This window comes from Canis aureus, chromosome 30 (genome assembly GCF_053574225.1).
Source record: "Canis aureus isolate CA01 chromosome 30, VMU_Caureus_v.1.0, whole genome shotgun sequence".
Taxonomy (NCBI): Eukaryota; Metazoa; Chordata; class Mammalia; order Carnivora; family Canidae; genus Canis; species Canis aureus.
In genome coordinates, this window is record NC_135640.1 from 31645979 (window position 1) to 31665863 (window position 19885).

A 19885-nucleotide genomic window follows, 5' to 3' on the forward strand; every position below is an offset into this window, starting at 1 on the left:
TTTTCTTTTCTTTTTAAGTCATATGCAATCTTTGTTGCCACTGGTTTCATTTGCTTGATAAAATACGAATACCTAACAAAAGCAGTAACTAAAACCTCTCCTTACATATTGTTTTATTTGGCAGCTTCCCTGTCTGCCCCAGGGCCTCGGCTTCCCTGTCCTGAGTGGGCCCTCCAGGAGGCTGGGGCAGCCTACTGGTGCTCGCTGCCAGGCCAGCAGGTCACTGGGTCCCTTGTGTCCTGGGTGACCTGCCGAGGGGATGCCGAGTGGGAGAACGGACGCTTCCTGGCGTGCACTTGGCTCCTGTTCAGCTCTTCGGAGCAGTAAACCACCAGCCTTGGAAATATCCCGGTAGGAGGTCCAGCGGGAACTCTGATTCCTAACATGTGTTCTTGAGGCTCAGGAAAGAAAACAACAGTTTGGGGTTGGCTTAGGTTTGCACGAGGTTCACACTGACAATAGCTGATGGTGGAGATGGAGTTCTTTTTTTTTAATTTTTTAATTTTAATTTTAATTTTTTTTGGTATATTTTTTTACTGGAGTTCGACCTGCCAACATATAGTATAACACCCAGTGCCCATCCCATCAAATGCCCCCCTCAGTGCCCATCACCCAGTCACCCCAACCCCCCGCCCACCTCCCCTTCCACTACTCCTTGTTCGTTTCCCAGAATTAGGAGTCTCTCATGTTTTGTCACCCTCTCTGATTTTTCCCACTCAGTTTCAGAGACAGAAGTCTGCAGGAGGGAGACTGGTCTGGGGCTTGGGAAGCCGGGGTGGGTGGACCTCGGGATCTCAGCAGTGGTCTTCGCTGTCTCCGACACTAAAATGCAGGATCCTTGGCTGCCCAGGATCCTTACAACCAGGCCCTGGAACCCATAATCACGGCTCCCCTCCCACCACCACCTCCACCACCACCACCAGCCGCCCTCCCCCAGCTCCATAAAAAAGTACCACAAACTAGAGGCTTAAAACAAACATTTATTCTCCTAAGTTCAGAGGCCAGAAGTCTAAAATCAAGATGCCCCAAACCAAAACTCTCCAGTCTTGGGCAAATCACTTCATCTCCCTGTAGGTCACTTTGTTCATCTATAAAATATAGGAGCTGCTCTTTCCAGCACTCCAGGGATTTCATTTATCCGTTCTGTGCGAGCATCCCCCCAGCTTTGTTTCTTTCTTTCTTTTTTAATTCTTTTTTAAATATATATATATTATATATTATAATACATTTTATATATTATATTAGATTATATTTATTTATATATTATGTATTATATTATATTTAATATATATATATTTTTTTTTATTGGAGTTTAATTTGCCAACAGATAGCTTTGTTTCTACCTGCTTGTACCTGTGACCCTCAGAGGCCCACGACTGGGTCTGCAGGGGCCTGGCGAGGAAGTTCCAGGACTGTGTGTCTCCTGGGGAGCCTGTCACCCAGGGCTGACCCATAATCCTTGGAGATAATGCTAGGTAGGGGTGCTGGCCCTCCCATGGTGGGAGGCGGGCTGGCACTATATACCCTTGCAGCTTTCCAGGAAGGGTACGGGAGGGTGTGCAGACCCCTAGGTAGGGTGATGAGGGTGTCTGGGTTTGCCCAGGACTTGCCCAGCTTTTGCTCTATCATATCTATCATATTAGTCTGTTTGGGCCGCCAGAACAAATTACTGCAGATGGGGAGGCTTGTACAAGATACTTCTCTTCTTGCGGTCCAGCCTGGAAGTCCAAGATCAAGGCACTGTCAGGGTCGTTTCTGCTGAGGCCTCCTTTGCTGGCTCGTAGACGGCCGACTCTGGCTGTCCCTGTGCCCTCATATGGCCTTTACTCTGTGCAAGTGCAGACAGAGAGATCTCTGGAGTCTCTTCCTATAAGTGACACCTGTTCTTCTTTTTTGTTGTTTTTATTATTTATTTTTATTTTTTATTTTTATTTGCATTTATTCTATGCAGAATTTACTCCCGGGCCGTAAGTTTTTGTTTCTTCAGTTTCTTCTGGGATATCTTTTTCTTCTGTGCAATCTCCTCTTCTGGTTCAGGAACAATCTGCTCTTTTTCAGTAAGAATCATCTCGATGTGGCAGGGAGAGCTCATGTATGGGTTAATCCGGCCATGAGCCCTGTGGGTTCTATGTCGCATCTTGGGGGCTTTGTTCACCTGGATGTGCTCAGTGACCAGAGAATCTACATCTAAACCCTTAAGTTCAGCATTACTCTCCGCATTTTTAAGCATGTGCAGTAAAAATTCAGCACTCTTCTTGGGCCACCGACCCTATGTCCAGCCCCACTGTTTGGCCTGTGCACAGCTACCAACTCCACCATTGTAGCGACAGAATGGCACACACTGTTTCTGCAAAGTGACATCTTTCAGATACTTGGTGGCTTTTAGGATATGCATACCCCTGATGGCCTGGGCCATTTCACGCATGTTCTTAAAGTGAACACAAAGATTTGAACCTCTTGACTTGCATGATTTTGTAGGGTTTTCTGGGTCCAGCAAGTAGCAAACCATCTCCAGAGGTCACCTCAGGCCCTTCTGGGGAAAAGACACCTGTTCTTCTTATACTGGGCCTCAGTCTTATGATCTCAGGTAAGATCATAAAGATCTTAAGATGGTAAGATGACCTCAGGTAAGATCTTTATTTACCTGTGCCTAGGCTTCCAAATACAGTCACATCGGGGCTTGAGGCTTCAACTTGAGAATTTGGGGAAGACAGTTCAGTCCCTAACATCTCCCCATGAAGACTGGTCACAAATACATTAGCAAAACACACAAGCCTAAAGGAGCCTTTCTGGGCAATAATCCTGCCTCTGGCCTCCAGCTGATGCCTCGGTGCTTGTGTGGATAATGGGACCCTTGCCTTGGCTGCCACAGATGGACCTGGCATGCTTGCACAGAGGATGGGGGTTTCCAGGGCCCCCCATTCATTCCCCCCAGGCTGATCTTTCCCTTTGGCTGCTGACTCAACTGCACTGAGTCTAAGCCAGGAGTGTGAGTGGCAGGGGGGTCTTGGGCACTGCCCCCCCTTCTACATGGCTGGTGGGGAGGTTCCCGCAGGAGTTCACGTTGGCAAAGGGCAGGCAAACTGTGAATGAAGCAGCCTCTCAGACATCCTAATCTGCTGCTGGAACAGCCAGGATGCTCTGGCACCCAGCCTGCTCCCAGCCATGTGGTGCCAAGCAGCCCCTGGGCTGACGCAAAAGGGAATTAAAAACAACAACAAAAAACAACCAGGAAATTCAAAACCTGAGTCTGTGGTCCTCCCTGCTGCCTACTTGTTAGTTTCGAAGGTTGAGGCAAAATGTACCACTACTGAAGCTAGAACAGTTAATAAAATAAGCCCCAAGTAGGAGGTTCGGCCAGCATTTCTGTTTCTCGAAGTCCTGCTATTTGATTAGAATATTTTGGTGAACTTTCCTATTGATCACAAAGGTGGTGGTCAGTGAGAAGCCCTACTCGATCTTCCTACGTTAATCCTGGAAAGTGCTTCCAGAATCCCTCATGATCACAATACACGAATTCTCCCATCTTCACATTGTGGGGAATGTTGCAGAACTTTCCAAGGGATGGGCCAGATCCCTCACATCCTGCATCCTTGACATTTTTTGTAGAGCTGTCACTTTCGGAGGTAGGATGTGGCTAAACCAAAGCACAAGGGAAATGCCTTTTGGCAGCTCTGCAGTACTAGAAGCTTCAGGTTCGCTTCTGAACTGATAACCTCTTTCCTAGCGCGTAGGAGGAGATGGAAGGAAGAGGAGAGGAAATTCCTTCTGGCGTATGGAATAAAAATCTGTCTTCAACAAGTGAAGGCTGGAAGGAACATGTGGACATTCCATCTCGTATATTGCTATTCGTAGATGATGCTAGGTAGTTTCAGCTTTATTTCATGGGCACGCCAGCCAGAAAGCTCTTCACTGTACCTCCAAACCTCAATTTTCTCTGGACAGGGAAGGAGGAGGAACTGCTAACAAAAAAGTAACTGGGTCTTGATAGCTTATGAGTTCTACTGCCCACGCTCCAGTGGACGGGGGAGGGAGCAGGGCAGGGCTGAGGGTCGGGGGAGAGTCCAAGGGAGAAAGAAAGAGAAGGCTCTGGGCATATGAGGATGGGATAATTTCCTCCTGAGAAATTCAATGCTAGTTGTCAGATCTGATTTCTCCAAATGAAATCTCTGCACGAACAATGGCAAAGAAAAAAAAGACTGTCATCTCACAAGACTACCTTGAGTTACGATTTCAATAAATCCTGGATACCATGCTTTTATTAAATCCCCCAATACTTGCAACTTCTGTTGATAGAATAGTGTTATTTCACTATCATGGGGTGGGAGTGGGAACCTCACTTCTAAAATCAGAATCATTTACATCTTAAGGCATACCAGGGAGTTATTGAAGGTCTCCAGACTTGGAAAGAGCTGAGACTGTCTCCCTCAGTTATTTCAAACTCTCCGAAGGAATCGTGTTGTTTTAAATTCCTATTTCTGGAGTTACTAGTGCTGTTGAGCGTCTTACATTTATTAGTCACTTACATTTCTCCCAGAGCCTTTGGCCACATCTATTTCGCTAACTCTCTCCTAGAACAAATTTTAGATTTATTGGGGGTTATTAAGGAAAAGACGTGTGGTGGAGGATGGTGTGGGGAGGAGCAGAAGGGAGGGTGGGAGGAAGGTTCTCGAACCCAATCCCCAGCCCTGGCAACCCATCCCTTTCCTTTCTCCTGGGCTAGATTCCCTCTACTTCGTTCCCACTGTTTTCCCCAAGGCCAAGTGCAGTCTCTTTGGGGAGGTCTCTCTTCTCCTAAGATCATTTATTCTCTCAAGCCTTTTCTTCTCAATCATTTCACTTGGAGAGAGAGGAACTTTAGTCTGGGATGCTGAACCCCTCTCCAGTGCAACTCCTCTGAGGACAAGCCATAGATGTTCATGGTGACCCTGTCTTATTTTAAAAAGTAAAATACTCATATTCTAATTGGTATGAAGCAAAATAAATACCCAAATCCTGGCTTCGTGATTTTTCCCTCCCGTGTGCAAATCGCTAAGGCCAAGAGCTGCCTGATTCACCATTGGCATGAACATCCAGGCTCCTCCCCTGGGCTGGGAGGGATCAGATGCTGCTGCCACCAGGGCCTCCAGAGCACTGCCCACATCTTCCTCCTTTCTTCCTTAAAGGTTGGTGAAATGCTGAGCTCTGTGCTGAACTTTATCTTGTCATAGTTTGTAGCACTTAATCTCTGCTGCCACGTGGGGAGATTACCTTGGTCTTGTGGACACTGCCCTGGAAACCATTCCAGTGGTCTCTGGGCAGAGAATGCGCAGATCAAATTAAGATGCTTGCCTCTTGTGGTTTGCTGGTTTGTTAAATCAGTCCAAAACACACAGCAAGAAGCAGGGGGAGAAGCACGGGGTAGTCACCGCAGTTGGGATGTTGTGCAGGTGCAGTGGAAAGGCCATCCCCCTGAATCCCGGTTGCATGACCTGTCCTGTCTCTCTGCGGCCTGTGTCAACCTTCTGCCACAATGGCTTGGTGTCAAGGTTGAGCAGGGGTTCAGCAGGGGGAGTCCGTGTACACTTGTTCTATTGGAGGGATGCAGGGGCTGTTATGCCTGGCCACTGCTATAATTTGCCAACAGCTATGGGTTTTATCTGCATTTCTTGGATGGTACATAAGGGATTCAGACTGGGACATATTGAGTGTCACAGATGGGTGGCCGATATAGGGATGACAAAACCATCTGCTTAGAGGTGGCATGACCCATACCCATTGACTTGGTCTTTCCAAAACCAAGTAGCACTCTAGTCGTTCTCTTTCTCCTCCTCCTCCTCCCCCTTCTTGTAAATCACATACATCTCTTACAAGTTACTAACTTCTTATCTACACTTAACATTCCTTATGAATTCTGCTTATGTCTCAAAGACTACGTGCTTGCTCATTCTCTGTATTTCACCTTATTAATTTCATCCAATCCATTTGTTTTCCTGTCCTCGATAGCAGAGTATAATATCCTCAAATGATAGTACCAATTCATGTTATGTCTGCTCATGACCTGTACCTTGGCTGATGAATTCCCAAGATTACAAAAAGAAAAAAGTGAATCAGATCTGTCTTATACTTAAAACACCTAGGTATCATCTACAAGGAAGTTTTGGGAGAGGGATACAAAACTCCCGTTCTCACCAGTCCCCATCCACATCACTGGTGGACTGCAGGGACTTATTTGGATTAGAGTATGGAGGTGGCATCTGATCAAGAAAAGACAACTGGGCTGGGAATTGAGTCTGTCCAGATTGGTGAGGCCCAGTGAAGAGAAGTGGATGGGAGGTGTGATGTGGTTCCTTTGAAGGGAGAGAGAAATCTCATCTTCTGTGTGGTGGAGAATTCAGCTCTGCCCGATGAGAGGTCTGGTCTTTGTCCTGAGCTCCTGGGAGGAGATGTCTAAGCCCTTGGGACATCTTGCTTGGCAGGAGAGTGTTTGTTTGCCTGGAGGTTTGCAGCTACAGTAATGTGATTTAGGGTGGGGGCTTCAGGTTACTTGGGATCAGATCCCTTCCAGAGGGATACTGAGGCTAACCAGGTAGGAGGTCAACCTGATAGAGGGACCTGAAGGAGCCCTGATAGAGACTCTGGACTCCAAGGTTTGGAGGGTTTTCCTGGTTGGCAGTGCTCTTTGCAGATTGTCACACATGTCTGCTGCGAGGGTGAGGCTGTCCTGACTCCACCAGGAGAGGGCAATTGTAAGCTCCGAATTTGGAGCATTCCCGAACTCCACCCTGTGCTCCTCTTCTCATGGCTGATTTTAAACTGTACCCTTACCCTGCAATAAACTGTAACCATAAGTATAAAGCTTTCAGTGAGATCTATGAGTCTTTCTAGTGAATTATTGAACCTCACGGTGGGGACTATGCCCTGACCCTGAACTTTGCATTGCCATTGAAACCCAAAATACTGCATAACTCAAAGTGTTTATTTGCCGGGCCAAGGGATAGACAGGATGGTTGTGGGTCACTGTGGCTGGTGTTTCCAGGATCCCATAAAATATGGTTTGAAAACTTGTTCACATAAAATGGAAGATTTATAGATGCTGAGGGAGCCTCTTATTTTTCTGATTTAGAATTTCTTGACATAGTGTGATGTGTATGTATGATTGTGTGTGTGCACACATACACGAGTGCACAAGAGGAGAATTCTCTGCTCTGTTGCTGCAGGAACACAGTGATCATAAAGCTGCACACATGGGGTAGTAGCATTGCACCTACGTATATCATATTTGAACTGCAGGAAATCAAAGACATGGAGAAAATCTTGAAAAGATTTCATGGGGGATGGGGAACCCCTTGCCTATAGAGGAAAAGGAATAATGATCACATTGGATTTCTTTTCAGAAACCGTGCAAGCAAGAAAGAAGATAGTGGAGTGACGTATTTATAGTGTTGAAAGAAAAAACCCCAACAACCGAGAATTCTGTACTCTGCAAAATTATTCTTTGAAAGCCAAGGGGAGACAAAGACTTTCTCAGACAAACAAAAACCAAGAGAACTTGTTATTGCTAGACCTGTCTTGCAAGAATTGTTCAAAGACTTTCTTTGGAGGGAAGGAAAATGATAGAGGTGAGGAACCCAGATTTACTTGATAAAGGAAGAGCATTAGAAAAGGAATAAATGAGGGGCACCTGGGTGACTCAGTGGTTGAACATCTGCCTTTGGCTCAGGTCGTGATCCCAGGGTACTGAGATCGAATCCCATATCAGGGACTCCCCTGAAGGGAGCCTGCTTCTCCCTCTACCTGTGTCTCTGCCTCTCTGTGTCTCTCATGAATAAGTGAATAAAATTTTAAAAAAAGAAAAAGAATAAATGAAGGTCGAATAAAATATTTTATTTTTCTTATTCTTGATGGAGCTAACAGAGAACAGTCTGTTCCAAATAATCATAACAACAATGCATTATGTGATTATAGCTTACTGGATAAGTGATCCGACCATAGCAGTGTAAAGAGATGGGAAGGGAGACGAGGTGAATACCCTGTTAAGAGATGTTTGTACTGCCTGTCAGAAGGTAGAATGTTGTTGGAAGACCCCTTCCTGGATCACTGGTGAACAAATGTTGCAAACTCAAAGACAACTACTAAAAAAAAAATTATTAAAGGCGTGTAACTGATATGCTGAGAGAGGAGACAAAATGGAATCATATAAAATGTCAACTAAAACCAGAGAAGGCAAAAAAAAGAAACAAAAGGCAACGAACGGAAAGCAGTAACAGGATAGACATGAGTCCAAATGTATCACTGATCGCTTTAAACGTCAACAGTACAGGAATTCAAAGACAGAGACTGTTGGAGGGAATCAAAACACAACACCCAGCGATATGCTGCCTGCAACAGACCTACTTTAAACACATAATCAGATGAAAAGTGAAGGGAGGGAGAAAGATATGTCATGTCAACGTGGAATGAAAGCGAGAGTAACTATACTGGTACCAAGGCAGGGAACCTCTGCACCTTGAACCCTGGCACCCCTAGGGAGCCCCAGACTGGCTTTGGCTGACAGTTCTCTTGTTTCCCTCTTGGGTAGAGGGACAGGGGACAAGTGGCTCATGACAGAGTCTCAGGGGATAGACAAGGAGGCTCTGAGCCTGGGTCTGCTGGACAATTCCTATTGACTTCTTATGAGTTGTTAGGATTGGATTCTTGGTCTCTTAGGGGATACCTTTCAGTCCTGGGTCCCTGCCTACCCACAGTGACCACACACAAGGAGAAAGGGAACCTCACAGAAGGAAGATCCCAGAAACTTTGTGGATAGCGCCAGAGTTCCTAAAGCAGAAGGACAATTTAAACCAGATACTGAGACTCATCCAGGGGAAGGATCTCTACCATTCTGCCCTGACTTCTCTTGTGCTCATAAAGGGACATGGTCTGGCCCTGCTTTGACCCCATAGGTTTGCAGGAAGGCCACAGGGGCCTAGAATGGTGAGCTCCAGCCTGGGATCGGCCCCTCCAGCCTCCCCCAGTGCTTTCTACTTCAGAGCAGTTAGGGGGGAGCTATTCTCTAGAATGTGGCTGGCCTCCCCTCCCCCAGCCCAGCTGATCTTCTCTGTTTGCCAGACACCTGTTACCTTAGAGATGGAACTCTCCATAGGGTTCTGAGTGGTCAGCTGTGGCCCACGGGCTGGCACTCGGAGGCAGAGCTGTGGAGCCCTACGCAGCCATGGAGGGCCCACCTTTGGCCCCCGGATTCTCTTTCCAGTTCATCCTGGAGCTCATGTCGCATGTACTTCTGGTGATTTCTGGAAGCTGGGGACGTAGCCCAAGTGTCCCTGTGTTTCCCTGGGGCGATGCTGCTATGTACTGAGGTGCTGGTTTTCCTAGAGAAGAGACGACTCACTCTAAGAAGTGTGAAGGCGCTGGGCAAAAGGTGTTCTTCCCATGGTAAAGCCCGTGGAGGAGGCAGTGAGAACACTGGACAGATGACACCAGCCAATGATGCCCTCAGGCCGCCCGGGGTGGAGGCCAGTCCTCCCACATTGTAAACCTGCTCGTCAGCAATGAATGCAAACCTGAGCAGGCTCTCACTTCGGGACACTGTCAACTTTCTGAAAAAGGCACAGATGGGCCAGCCTCCTAAACTTCCCCAAGTCACTGGTGAAAAAACCCATCTTAAGGGTATCAGAGAAGGATGGAGAACAACTTTGGAAAGAAAGTAATGGATCATTTGAGTAAAAACACTCATTTTCCAGAAAAGTCCAGTACTGCTTAACCAAGAAATTTCAACATGGAAGTAGAGAGGTCAGGAAAAGGAGGGGGAAGAAAGGCTGGAGCCGTGGAAGGCAGGCGTGGAGCCGCCCCGAAAGATCCAGCCAGCCAGTCCCAGCCCAGGGCAGGCCCCGGGCTGCAGGCCGCCCCTCGCCTGACCTCCCTGCAGATCATCGGGGTGCCGGGACCTAGGGAGTCCAGCAAAAGTGGGGAGCAGGACACAGCGATCACCCCGCCCATCGGGCACAAGGGTGTCACTGATGATGCTGGGATCAGTGTGTCCCTTCAGAGCTCTGACCAGGAACATCAAGAACTAGCCAGACAAGCGTGGGAAGAAAAGCGAAGGGAATGAAGAGCTTAGACGACAAATAAAAGTCTCCAAACCGAAGAAGCATCTTTGCAGCGTGAAAATTCACAGCTTGAAAGGGAGATTCAGCGGCTAAAGCTGCAGCTTCAAATTCTGCCTGAATTACACCAAGAACACATCCTGCAACTTCAGAGAAAACTGGCGGAGGAGGAAATGCGGCACCTGCACCCGAGAGGAACCTGGCCAGCCTGTGGCGAGGCACGAGCTGCACGCAAGTGTCAGATCCGCAGCCTCTGCGGGAGGCCGGCCAAAGACGCAGGCAAGGAGTTGGGGAGAGCACCTGCCACTGTCGCCAGAGGGCCTCTTCATGAGAAAAGCGGTCCAGAAGGCTGGGTGGCAGCTGTACTGACCCAGAGGGAGCTCAAGGAGCTAAGAAGTGATCGCAACGGGCACCTGCTCGCTGGCCGACGTCGAATCCAAGCAGCACTGAGTCTGCCCCCTGGACAGGTGCACGCGGTGAGGCCTCTGGGCCCCCGAGCTTACATCCTCGCCAGGGCCAGGGCAGGGCAGGGAAAGGAAGGGGGTGTGGAAGAGGAGGAGGAGGAGGAGGGAGATGATGGGGGATGAAAGCTCTCAAGGCCAGCTTTGGCCTGTAGCTGGCTGGCTCCTACTACCCAAAGGTGGACAGCAAGAGGAACGAGGGGAAGAACAAGGTGTAATTATAATTTCTTTTTAAAAATTTTGGCCTCCTCAGCAATTAATATTGCTTTCAGATCTTTTAGGATTTTTTTTTTTTTTTTTTTTTTTTTTTTTTGGAGGGATGGGGAACGGATGTCTGAGCTTTTCAGGCCTTCCCTAAAGTTTTTTTAGAAGAAAATTTTCATTGATATCCAACATACACACATGAAAATTTCAATCACACACATAACATCATAAATATACACTTCAGTGAATCGTCACAAATGACCACACTGGTGTAGCCACAGCCATGTCAAGGAATGGAAATCTATCAGGATCTGAGGCTTCCTCCCAATTGCCGTGTCCTTTCTTCTACCCTGAATTCTAACCTGGCAAGTTGCTGTTTAAATATGATAGATCTGCCTTATTTCGAGGCTGGCTTCTGTCCCTTACCTTGTGTTCCTGGTTGTAGCTGTGACACGTTCATTCACTGTTACTTGGTATCCTGTTGTATGAGTGTGTCACACTTTCCGTAATAATGCAGCTATTTTATCTTGTTGTCTTGTTTATCTTTGGATAAACATACGGACAGGCACACCTGTAGGAGGTGCTGCCAAGGTTTTCCCAAGTGGAGTTATAGCTTCCACCACCGAGATACTGCTCCACATCTTTGCCCCCAAATGGTAGCGTCAGTCTCTTTCACTTTAGTTTTTCTGATGGGTGCATGTGGGTTTTCTTATGGCTTTAGTTTGCATTTCTCTGCAGACTAATGAGACTGAGCGCCTTCTAATTTATTTTCACTGATTTTATTTTTTGACACAATTAAAAATCTTCTGGCTGTGGACTCAGCAAGGCCTGACCCATGGCAGATCCATGAAGTACAGAAATTTAAGATCTAAATTCGTTTCCCAAAGTGTTCCCGGCGTCTGTATTATTTGCCATATCGAATTATCACAAACTTTTATCTATCCATTTCTCTCTCTCTCTCTCTCTCTATCCTCTAAACTGCTCATTAGGAGAGCCTCTTTTCCGAGGCGACTATTCAAACTTCTTAACCATTATTTTCCTTTGAGCTGTCTTTTTGTTGTTGTTTAATTAGAGAATTTCTTTATAGAGTCTGGATATACATCTTTTGTCAGGTGAGTAGAATGCAGATGTCTTATCCCTTTCTATGGCTTCCTGTTTCACTCTTTTTTTTATTCATTCATTTGAGAGAGAGAGAGAAAGAAAGAGAGACAGAGAGAGACAGAGAGAGAGAACGAGTAGGAGGAGGGGCAGAGGGAGAGGGAGAAGCAGACACCCCACTGAGCAGGGAGCCTGATGCAGGGCTTGATCCCAGGACCCTAAGATCATGGCCTGAACCCAGGACAGATCCTTAACCAACTGAGCCCCCCAGGCAGGCCCCCACCACCAACACTCCATTCTTCTAACAGTGTCTTTTGATGAATACAAGTTCTTGATTTGGGTGAAATCTAGTAAATCAGTATTTTCCACCATGGTCATTATTTTATGTGTCTTTAAGAAATCTTGGCTCACGCCTGTGTCATTAAGACATTCCTCTGTTGTATTTCTAGAATCCCTATGGTTTTGTTGTTCTCATTTAGAGCCACAGCTGGTCTAGAATTGATTTCTATGTAGGATGTGAGGTGGCTGGCAAGAGAAATATTTTTCCTTATAGTCAACTGGCTTAGAACCGCTTACCAAAAAGCTGCTACTTCCCCTGTTCTACAGCACGAATCTCTCATTGTGTAACAAAAACAAAGGTGTTCCTGTACATGTGGCTCTGCACCTGGATGTCCTATTCTCTTCCCTTGGTCTGTTCGTCTCATCTCTTTGCCAGGAACACACCACCTTAATGACGGTAGCTATATAATAAATCTTGATTTCCAGGTACCGTAAGTGCTTCCGCTCTCTTGTTTTTCAGGATTGTCCTGGCTATTCTTGAACTTTTGAACTTCCATACACATTTTAGAATCAGCTTACCAGTTTTCACAAATATCTGCCTGGATCTTGATTGGGGCTACATCGAATATACATTGCAATTATATCAATCAATTTGGGAAAGAAGTGGTATTTTTTATTTACATCATTGAACCTTCCAATCCGTAAACAAAACATACACCTTCATTTATTTAAATCTTCTTTAATTTTTCCTCATATTTAAAAATTTTTATGTAGAAGTCTTGCATGTCCTTTGTTATATTTATTCTGTGTATTTAATAGATTTGGCCCTGTTGTAAATGAAATAGCTTAAATTTTTTATTTTCTAATTATGTATTATTGGTATATAGAAATATTATTAATTTTTGCTTTTTTAATATTGATCTTGCATTCAATAAAATCTAGATTCATTTCCAAAAATACTTATCATTTAGCTTCTGATTAGTTTTCTGTGGCCGCCACAGCAAATGACCAAATTAGGAATCTTAAAGCAACACAGATTTATTCTTTCATAGTTCTGGAGGCCAGAAGTCTGCAGTGGGCCATGCTCCCTCTGCAGGCTCTGGAGGAAAGTCCTGCCTGGCCTCTTTCAGCCTCTGGTGGTTTCCAGTGCTCTTTGGCTCCTGGCAACATAAATTCCAACCTCTGCCTCCATTTCCAAGTGGCTTTTCTTTCTGCAAATTAAATATCCTTCTCCTTTCTATTATCTTATAATTGGATTTAAGGCCCACCCTAGATCCAGAATGATCTCATCTCAAGATCCTCAGCTTGTTTACATCTGCAAAGACCCTACTTCTAAATAAGGTCTCACCCCTCAGTACCGAGAATTAGGACTTGGACCTATCTTTCTGGGAGATACAATTCAGAACATTGCAGCTTCCAAGCAAATACAAATATTCAATATCTTCTTTGCCCCAAGTGAAGTTCTGCACCTTGCTCTTCTTCACTTTGCAATGTATCTTGAAAATTGTTAAAAAAAAAAAAAAAAAAGGAAAGAAAAGAAAAGAAAATTGTTCCATATGAGCCTCTTCAAGGGTCTTCTCACTATCTCTAAGCCTGCAGAGCTCTCTGTTGGGGAAGATGCCACTATATACAGGACACATCCTCTATTGCTGGACATTTGGAGAGACTGGAGCTTTGTTTTTTTTTTGTTTTTTTTTTTTAAGATTTTATTTGTTTATTCATGAGAGTCACAGAGAGAGGCAGAGACATAGGCAGAGGGAGAAGCAGACTCCCTGGGGGGAGCCTGGTGTGGGACTCAATCTCAGGACCCCAGGATCACAACCTGAGCCAAAGGCAGATGCTCAACCACTGAGCCACCCAGGTGCCGGACCAGAGCTTTAGAGCCCATTCAGTCTCGTCCTAGCAAGTGACCCTCTCTTGGGTAGGTGATTGCAGTCTGTGGCCTCAGACTCCTCCTCCGTAAGACACGCAGTTGGAGAGATGGTCACAGCCTGCTTTCCAGCTGTCAGGGTCTATGACCCCCTAGTCCCTCCTCCTGTGTGCTCTCAAGTAGGGGTTCTGAGGGAAACTTAGAGAGAAGACATTCCTTGCTTCCTGCCCGGGCACAAAATGATGGTGGTTTGCACATGTAGGAAGGAAATATGGGAGAAGGAGGAGAAGTGTCCTGACTCAGGCAGAGGAAGCTTTCCTAATCAAGTCCAGATGGCTGAGTGCTCATGGCCCATCCGCCGTGTCAAACCCAAGGGCTTGGGCTGTTGGGTGCAGTAAGGTTGCCAGTGCTAGATGGCCTTTGCTGGCGGCACTGCCTCTTCTTAGAAGCACCAGCAGGACCAAAAGGTCCAGGCCACTTTTCAATGTCTCGCCTTTGTTTCATGATCCTCTTGGTGACCTCCATGACCTATCCAGGTTTGGGTTTCCAAAACAGAAAACAGGTGCTTGATGTCTTCAGTCCAATGAATGTTTTTCTAAAACTCCTTCCAAGCCACTTGTCTCAGACAGCACCTGGCTGCCGTTAGCAGTGTGGCACTGGTGGCTCTGAGGTGCTCAGAAGCCCTGCTGCAGAGATTGTGTGTCATAATATTATTCTTTAGCATGGATTAATTATAGTAATTTTTCTCAGCTCGCAGCAGCTAGCAAATTCCCTGTGACATGCAAGGATCCAGGTTGCTGGGACTGTGCATCTTGTGTTTATTGACTTCTCACCTACCTTGGATGACCTGGCCTCTGGTGAGAGGCTGCTGTTTTTATTCCTTTAGGTCATCTTGGTCTGGGTTTCTGCAGAGGCCTGTCACCACACTGTAAGCTAGTCTGCCCTCCCCCATGGCAGAGTGAGTAAATTCCAGAGCTTTAACAGGGGGGTCTATGGGCCTGGGATGTGGCAACGCATGTCCCAAATTTTCTCCAACTTAGCCTTCTCACCAAGCAATGATTCCTGTGTATTGGTGAGAGCAAAGTTTTCAGATGCCAGAACCAACAGCTAAGGGTTGGTGGGGCCGGGCGGGGCGGGGGGGTGGGTAGTTCTTCATGGCAGAGGGGAGGTAGAAGGATGTAGAGTTAGGTAGTTCGATACTCTGGCTCCGGCTGTACCAGGCATGTTCTTGATCTTGGGCTCTACCTTCACAGACACTGAGCCTCAGTTTACCCATTTATGTCTTCAACCAGGTGCTGGGGTGACAGAGAGGAATCAGGCACAAACCCAGGCTCTTAAGGAGCTTACAATCTAAGATGAGAGACAAGCAGGAAAACAAGGGTTTAAAGGTATCTTAGGGGTTTTGATGGAAGTAAGTAGGGATGACCATGAGGACACAGTGGAGGAAAAACTCACATGTCCCCGTGGAGGAGACACGTGGAGGAGAGAGAGAGATGCACAAGACAGACTACACCTGATGTTGAAAGGTGAGTGGGCATTTGCTCAGTGGGAACAGAGGAGGGAAACACCTGCCAAACTTAGGAAACCAAAAATGGTTTAGCATGGCTAGAGTGTGGGGAGCAAGAGGTGCTATGGGGAGGAAGGAGGGCTGAGTCAGGGAGGACCTTGTGTGCTCTTCCAGGGAGTTCGTGCTGTCCTCCCAGATTCCTGGTTCTCAACCAGGGGCAATCTTGCAATATCTGAATATATTTTTGATTGTCACCACCAGGGAGGCAGGGAGGCTACTGGCATTTAATAGGTAGAGGCCAGAGATGCTGCTGAGCATCCTAAATGTACAGGACAGCTCCCCCTGCAACAGAATTATCCAACCTCAAATACCAATAGTTGAGAAATCTACTCCCATGGTAACTGGAGCTGTTGGAGGGTTTTAAAAGCTGGAGATTGGCCCCCACAGATTTTTTTCTCAAGAAGATCACTTTAGGAGCACAATGGCAGGTCTAAGTCAGGGAATACTGGAGGAAGGAAGATTGTTTCAGGCAAGAGATGTGATGTCCTAAAGCTAGGAGTTGACAAACTGTGGCCCGTGGTCCACATGTGGCTTGCTATCTGGTTTTGTAAGGCCAGAAAGGTAAGCATGGATTTTACATTTTCTAATGGTTGAGAAAGATATATATCATGACATTATACAAAATTCAAATTTCAGAGTCTATGAATAGCTCATGGAAACAGAGCCACATTTATTTATTTCCACATTATGTAGCCTTTGACCTACACTGATGGAGTTGACTGATTGTGACACAGACCACATGGCCCACAAAGCCTACCATGTTTACAATTTGGCCTTTTATAGAAAAAGCTTGTCAACTCCTGACTTTAACCAAGCCAGTAAGGTGGAGGTGGTGGAAAGATATGGGCCCAGATGGAAAAAAGTAGAGTTGATGGGCTTGGCCACAAGTTGAATATGAGATGAGGAAAAGAGATCATTTTCAGGCTTGAGAATTTTGGTGAAAGAGAAAAAGGATCCAGGAGAAGACAATTACATAATTGTGAGACATCATGGTTGGACAGACAGGGCTGGAGCTTAAGAAAGAGAGGGGCTGGTGATGAAGATTCACAAGTCATCAGCTTGTGGAGCATCGATGAAGCCAGCAGGTGAATTAGCCTAGAACAATGGCCTTGGCCCTGTATGGGTCATATGACTCTTGGGGGATCTACTGAAAGCTTTGGTCCTCTGTCCAGAAAAAGAATACACTCAAAAAGATCTTCATATGGACCTCGGTTCTAGAACCATGGACATCATGAGGTCCTGGACTCAAGATCAAGAATCTCTGGCCTGCCCTCGAGAGCAAAAAGAGAGTCAAGCCTTGTGAGGGCACATAAACATTTAAGATGTGGGCAGAGAAAAAGGAGTCTGCTAAGGAGGCTGGTCAGAACGACTAGAAGAAAACTTAGATGCTTAGGGACAAAGCCAAGGGGGAAAATGTCCGAGGAAGGATAGATGGAAGGATCAAAGTGTTCTGTGCTCATAGAGAAGTTTAGGTTCATGGTTGAAGAGCATCTCATGGAGGCTTGGTGGTTGTGGTCATGGGTGAGCTTTGCCTGGACATCCGAAAGGAAGATGGGGTGAGGGGAGGGCTGGAGCATGAGTGGGAGGTGAGGAAGAGTGGACAGTGAATGCAGGCCTTTCTGCAAGGGCTTGGGTGAGAAAAGAGGACAATTATGGCAGTGGACAGTTGGTGTGTGGTGCTGCTCCTGTCTTAATCCCAGATGGACTTGAGTTTTATATTTTGGCAATGAACCAGCAGACAGAGCGGTTGAAAATGCTCAAGACAGCAGAGAAATCTTAGAAGCAAGATTCTGGTCCTTTGGGAGGTGGTGTGGGTTGTAGGTGGGAGTGGTAGGGGGTTGGGAGAGTGTGCTGCTGACTCCCCAGGTTCCCATGCTCCCCTGCACCCACTAGGCAATACCTCAGCCGCCCACCATGGCCAGAGTGACTTCGGCTGAAGGTCTACAGTGTCCTGCCATCCTTCCCACACACCTGGGATAAATGCTGATCTGGCTGGAAAAAAAATTTGAAATTTATATCCAAGGCACCTAGGCTGGTAATTCTCACCAAAGACATCTGGAGCCTGAACAACATTTGAGCCCAAATGCATTGGTTGCCATTAGCTGCTTTTAAGGGAACGATAAGTAGCTGTTGATATTTTAATGATGGTTATTTTATTGAGTGGCCTATACAAATGCAGTCATTTTAAGATGTTTGCACTGATTGAATACACACTATTTCAAATGAGAGGTGTAAATCAGTAGTAAATATATAATGAATCATCCTTTTTGGAAAAAAAAAGATGATTTATTTATTTATTTTGAGAGAGCAAGAGCAAGCAGGGGGAGGGGCAGAGGCAGAGGGAGAGAGGGAGGGAGAGAATCTCCAGCAGACTCCCAGCTGAGCACAGAGCCTGATGCAGGGCTCGATCTCACAACCCTGAGATCATGACTTGGACTGAAATCAGGAGTCAGAGGCTTAACTGGCAGAGCCCTTCAGGTGCCTGGAACCATCCTTTCACAGGTATTGCTGAGTTTAAGAACTCCTATCTAGGGAAATATAAATTATATTAGTAATTGATTGGTATACCCTTTCAGAGAATTTGTGACAGTTTTCCTATAAGTGCTGAGTGTGGGACACTATTCCTTTGGTGGCTCCCCATCGGATCGTAGTCTTCCCTGCTTTGAATCTGGGCTGGCCTAGGCCTGCTTTAACAAATGTGTGGAAGTGACACTGTGCTAGTTAGGGGTTAGCTCTTTAAAAAAACAAAACAAAAAACAAAAAACAAAAACCCATCAGCTTCTGCTTTGTACTCTAGGGAAGCCAGCTGCTGTGTAAGAAGTCCAGCTGCCCTAAGATGAGATGCTGGAAAGAAGTGGAAACTGTGTGAAGAAGCCACATGGAGGAGAATCAGGGACCCTCTGTCTCTCCCCAGTAACGAGAGCTGAGACCTCAGACATATGACCCAAGTTGAATCATTTCATTAGCTGGTCAAGCTACCAAGCTGACATCATGTGGAGCAGAGACAAGCTCTCCCCACCAAACTCGATCCAAAATTGCAACACCTTGAGCAAATAATACAATGGTGGCTGTTTTAAGCCACTAAATTCGGGGTATATTGTTTTGCAGCAATAGGCAAGAGAGACACGATGCCTTCAAAATATACAGAAAGGGAGAAGTCACATGCATGGAGCGTTTGCAAAGGATCAGCCAACAGAGCCTGATCAGCCGGTCAGCCTGGGTTGAGGAGGAGAGAGATAAAGGTAGATCCTTCCCTTCAACCCAGATGAAAAATAATTCCAAGTAATATTTGTACAACACACTGCAAGAAGTTATAAGACGTGTCGGTATGATTGTATATTCATCAGTTTCTGGTCTACTTTGGCAGGGTCCAGGGTGGGAAGGGAACAGAGAGGCAAATACAACGAATGTTCCCTGCATAACAACCCCGAAGTTCAGATAAGCAAAGAAAATGAAAATTATCCACTATCCCATCACACAGAGATAACATTTTCAAAATATTTGCTAATTTTGATAGGTAAAAGGATATTTTATCGTTGGCTCATGTAATATTTATTTGATTTCCAGCTGTTTTTGCTACTTTCATGTTTGTATTTCTTCTGTGAAACATAAATTTGCATTCCTTGCCCCCCCGTTTATATTCTCCAGGGATTTTTTTGAGGCATGCTAATAATCATAAAAAAGTGGGCTCACACTGTGTGATTGTTAGCTATTGTGTCTCACTCTACACTAGATCATGAGCATCTTTGCATGTCTATCAACGGCATATGGGTTAGGGCCTCATAATAGTGCATCAAATGGATGGTCCATAATTTGACAAATGTCTTATTGCTGGACATTCGAGGCTGGTTCCAGTTTTTCAATTCCTTTTATTTTATTTTATTTTATTTTTTTCAGTTTTTCAATTCCATAGTGAATGTTTCAGCGAACGTCTGCGTAGCTACATCTTTGTGCACATACGTACTTATTTCCTTACTACAAATGCCAAAAAGTGGACTCGCTAAGTAAACAAGTTGCCTATAGTGAAGCCTTTTTGAGATATAATTTCAAATTACCATGACAACGGGGACCAAAACTGTCCACCTTCCCCAGGGGTATCAGGGGAGAAATCCCCCTGCGTCTATGTGCTCCCAAACTAGACGTGATCTCACTCTTTTTTGGTTTTCAGGAAGGCACTGCTTTTTGAAAATTGTTACTAACATTTGCCTCAAGTACACATATGTTCTGATGCCAAATAGCCAAATGCCAAGTTGCGGGGGGTGGGGGGCAGTGGATAGGGCCAGCTAGCAAATATTTTAAGCTTTACGGTCTAAGAGGTAAA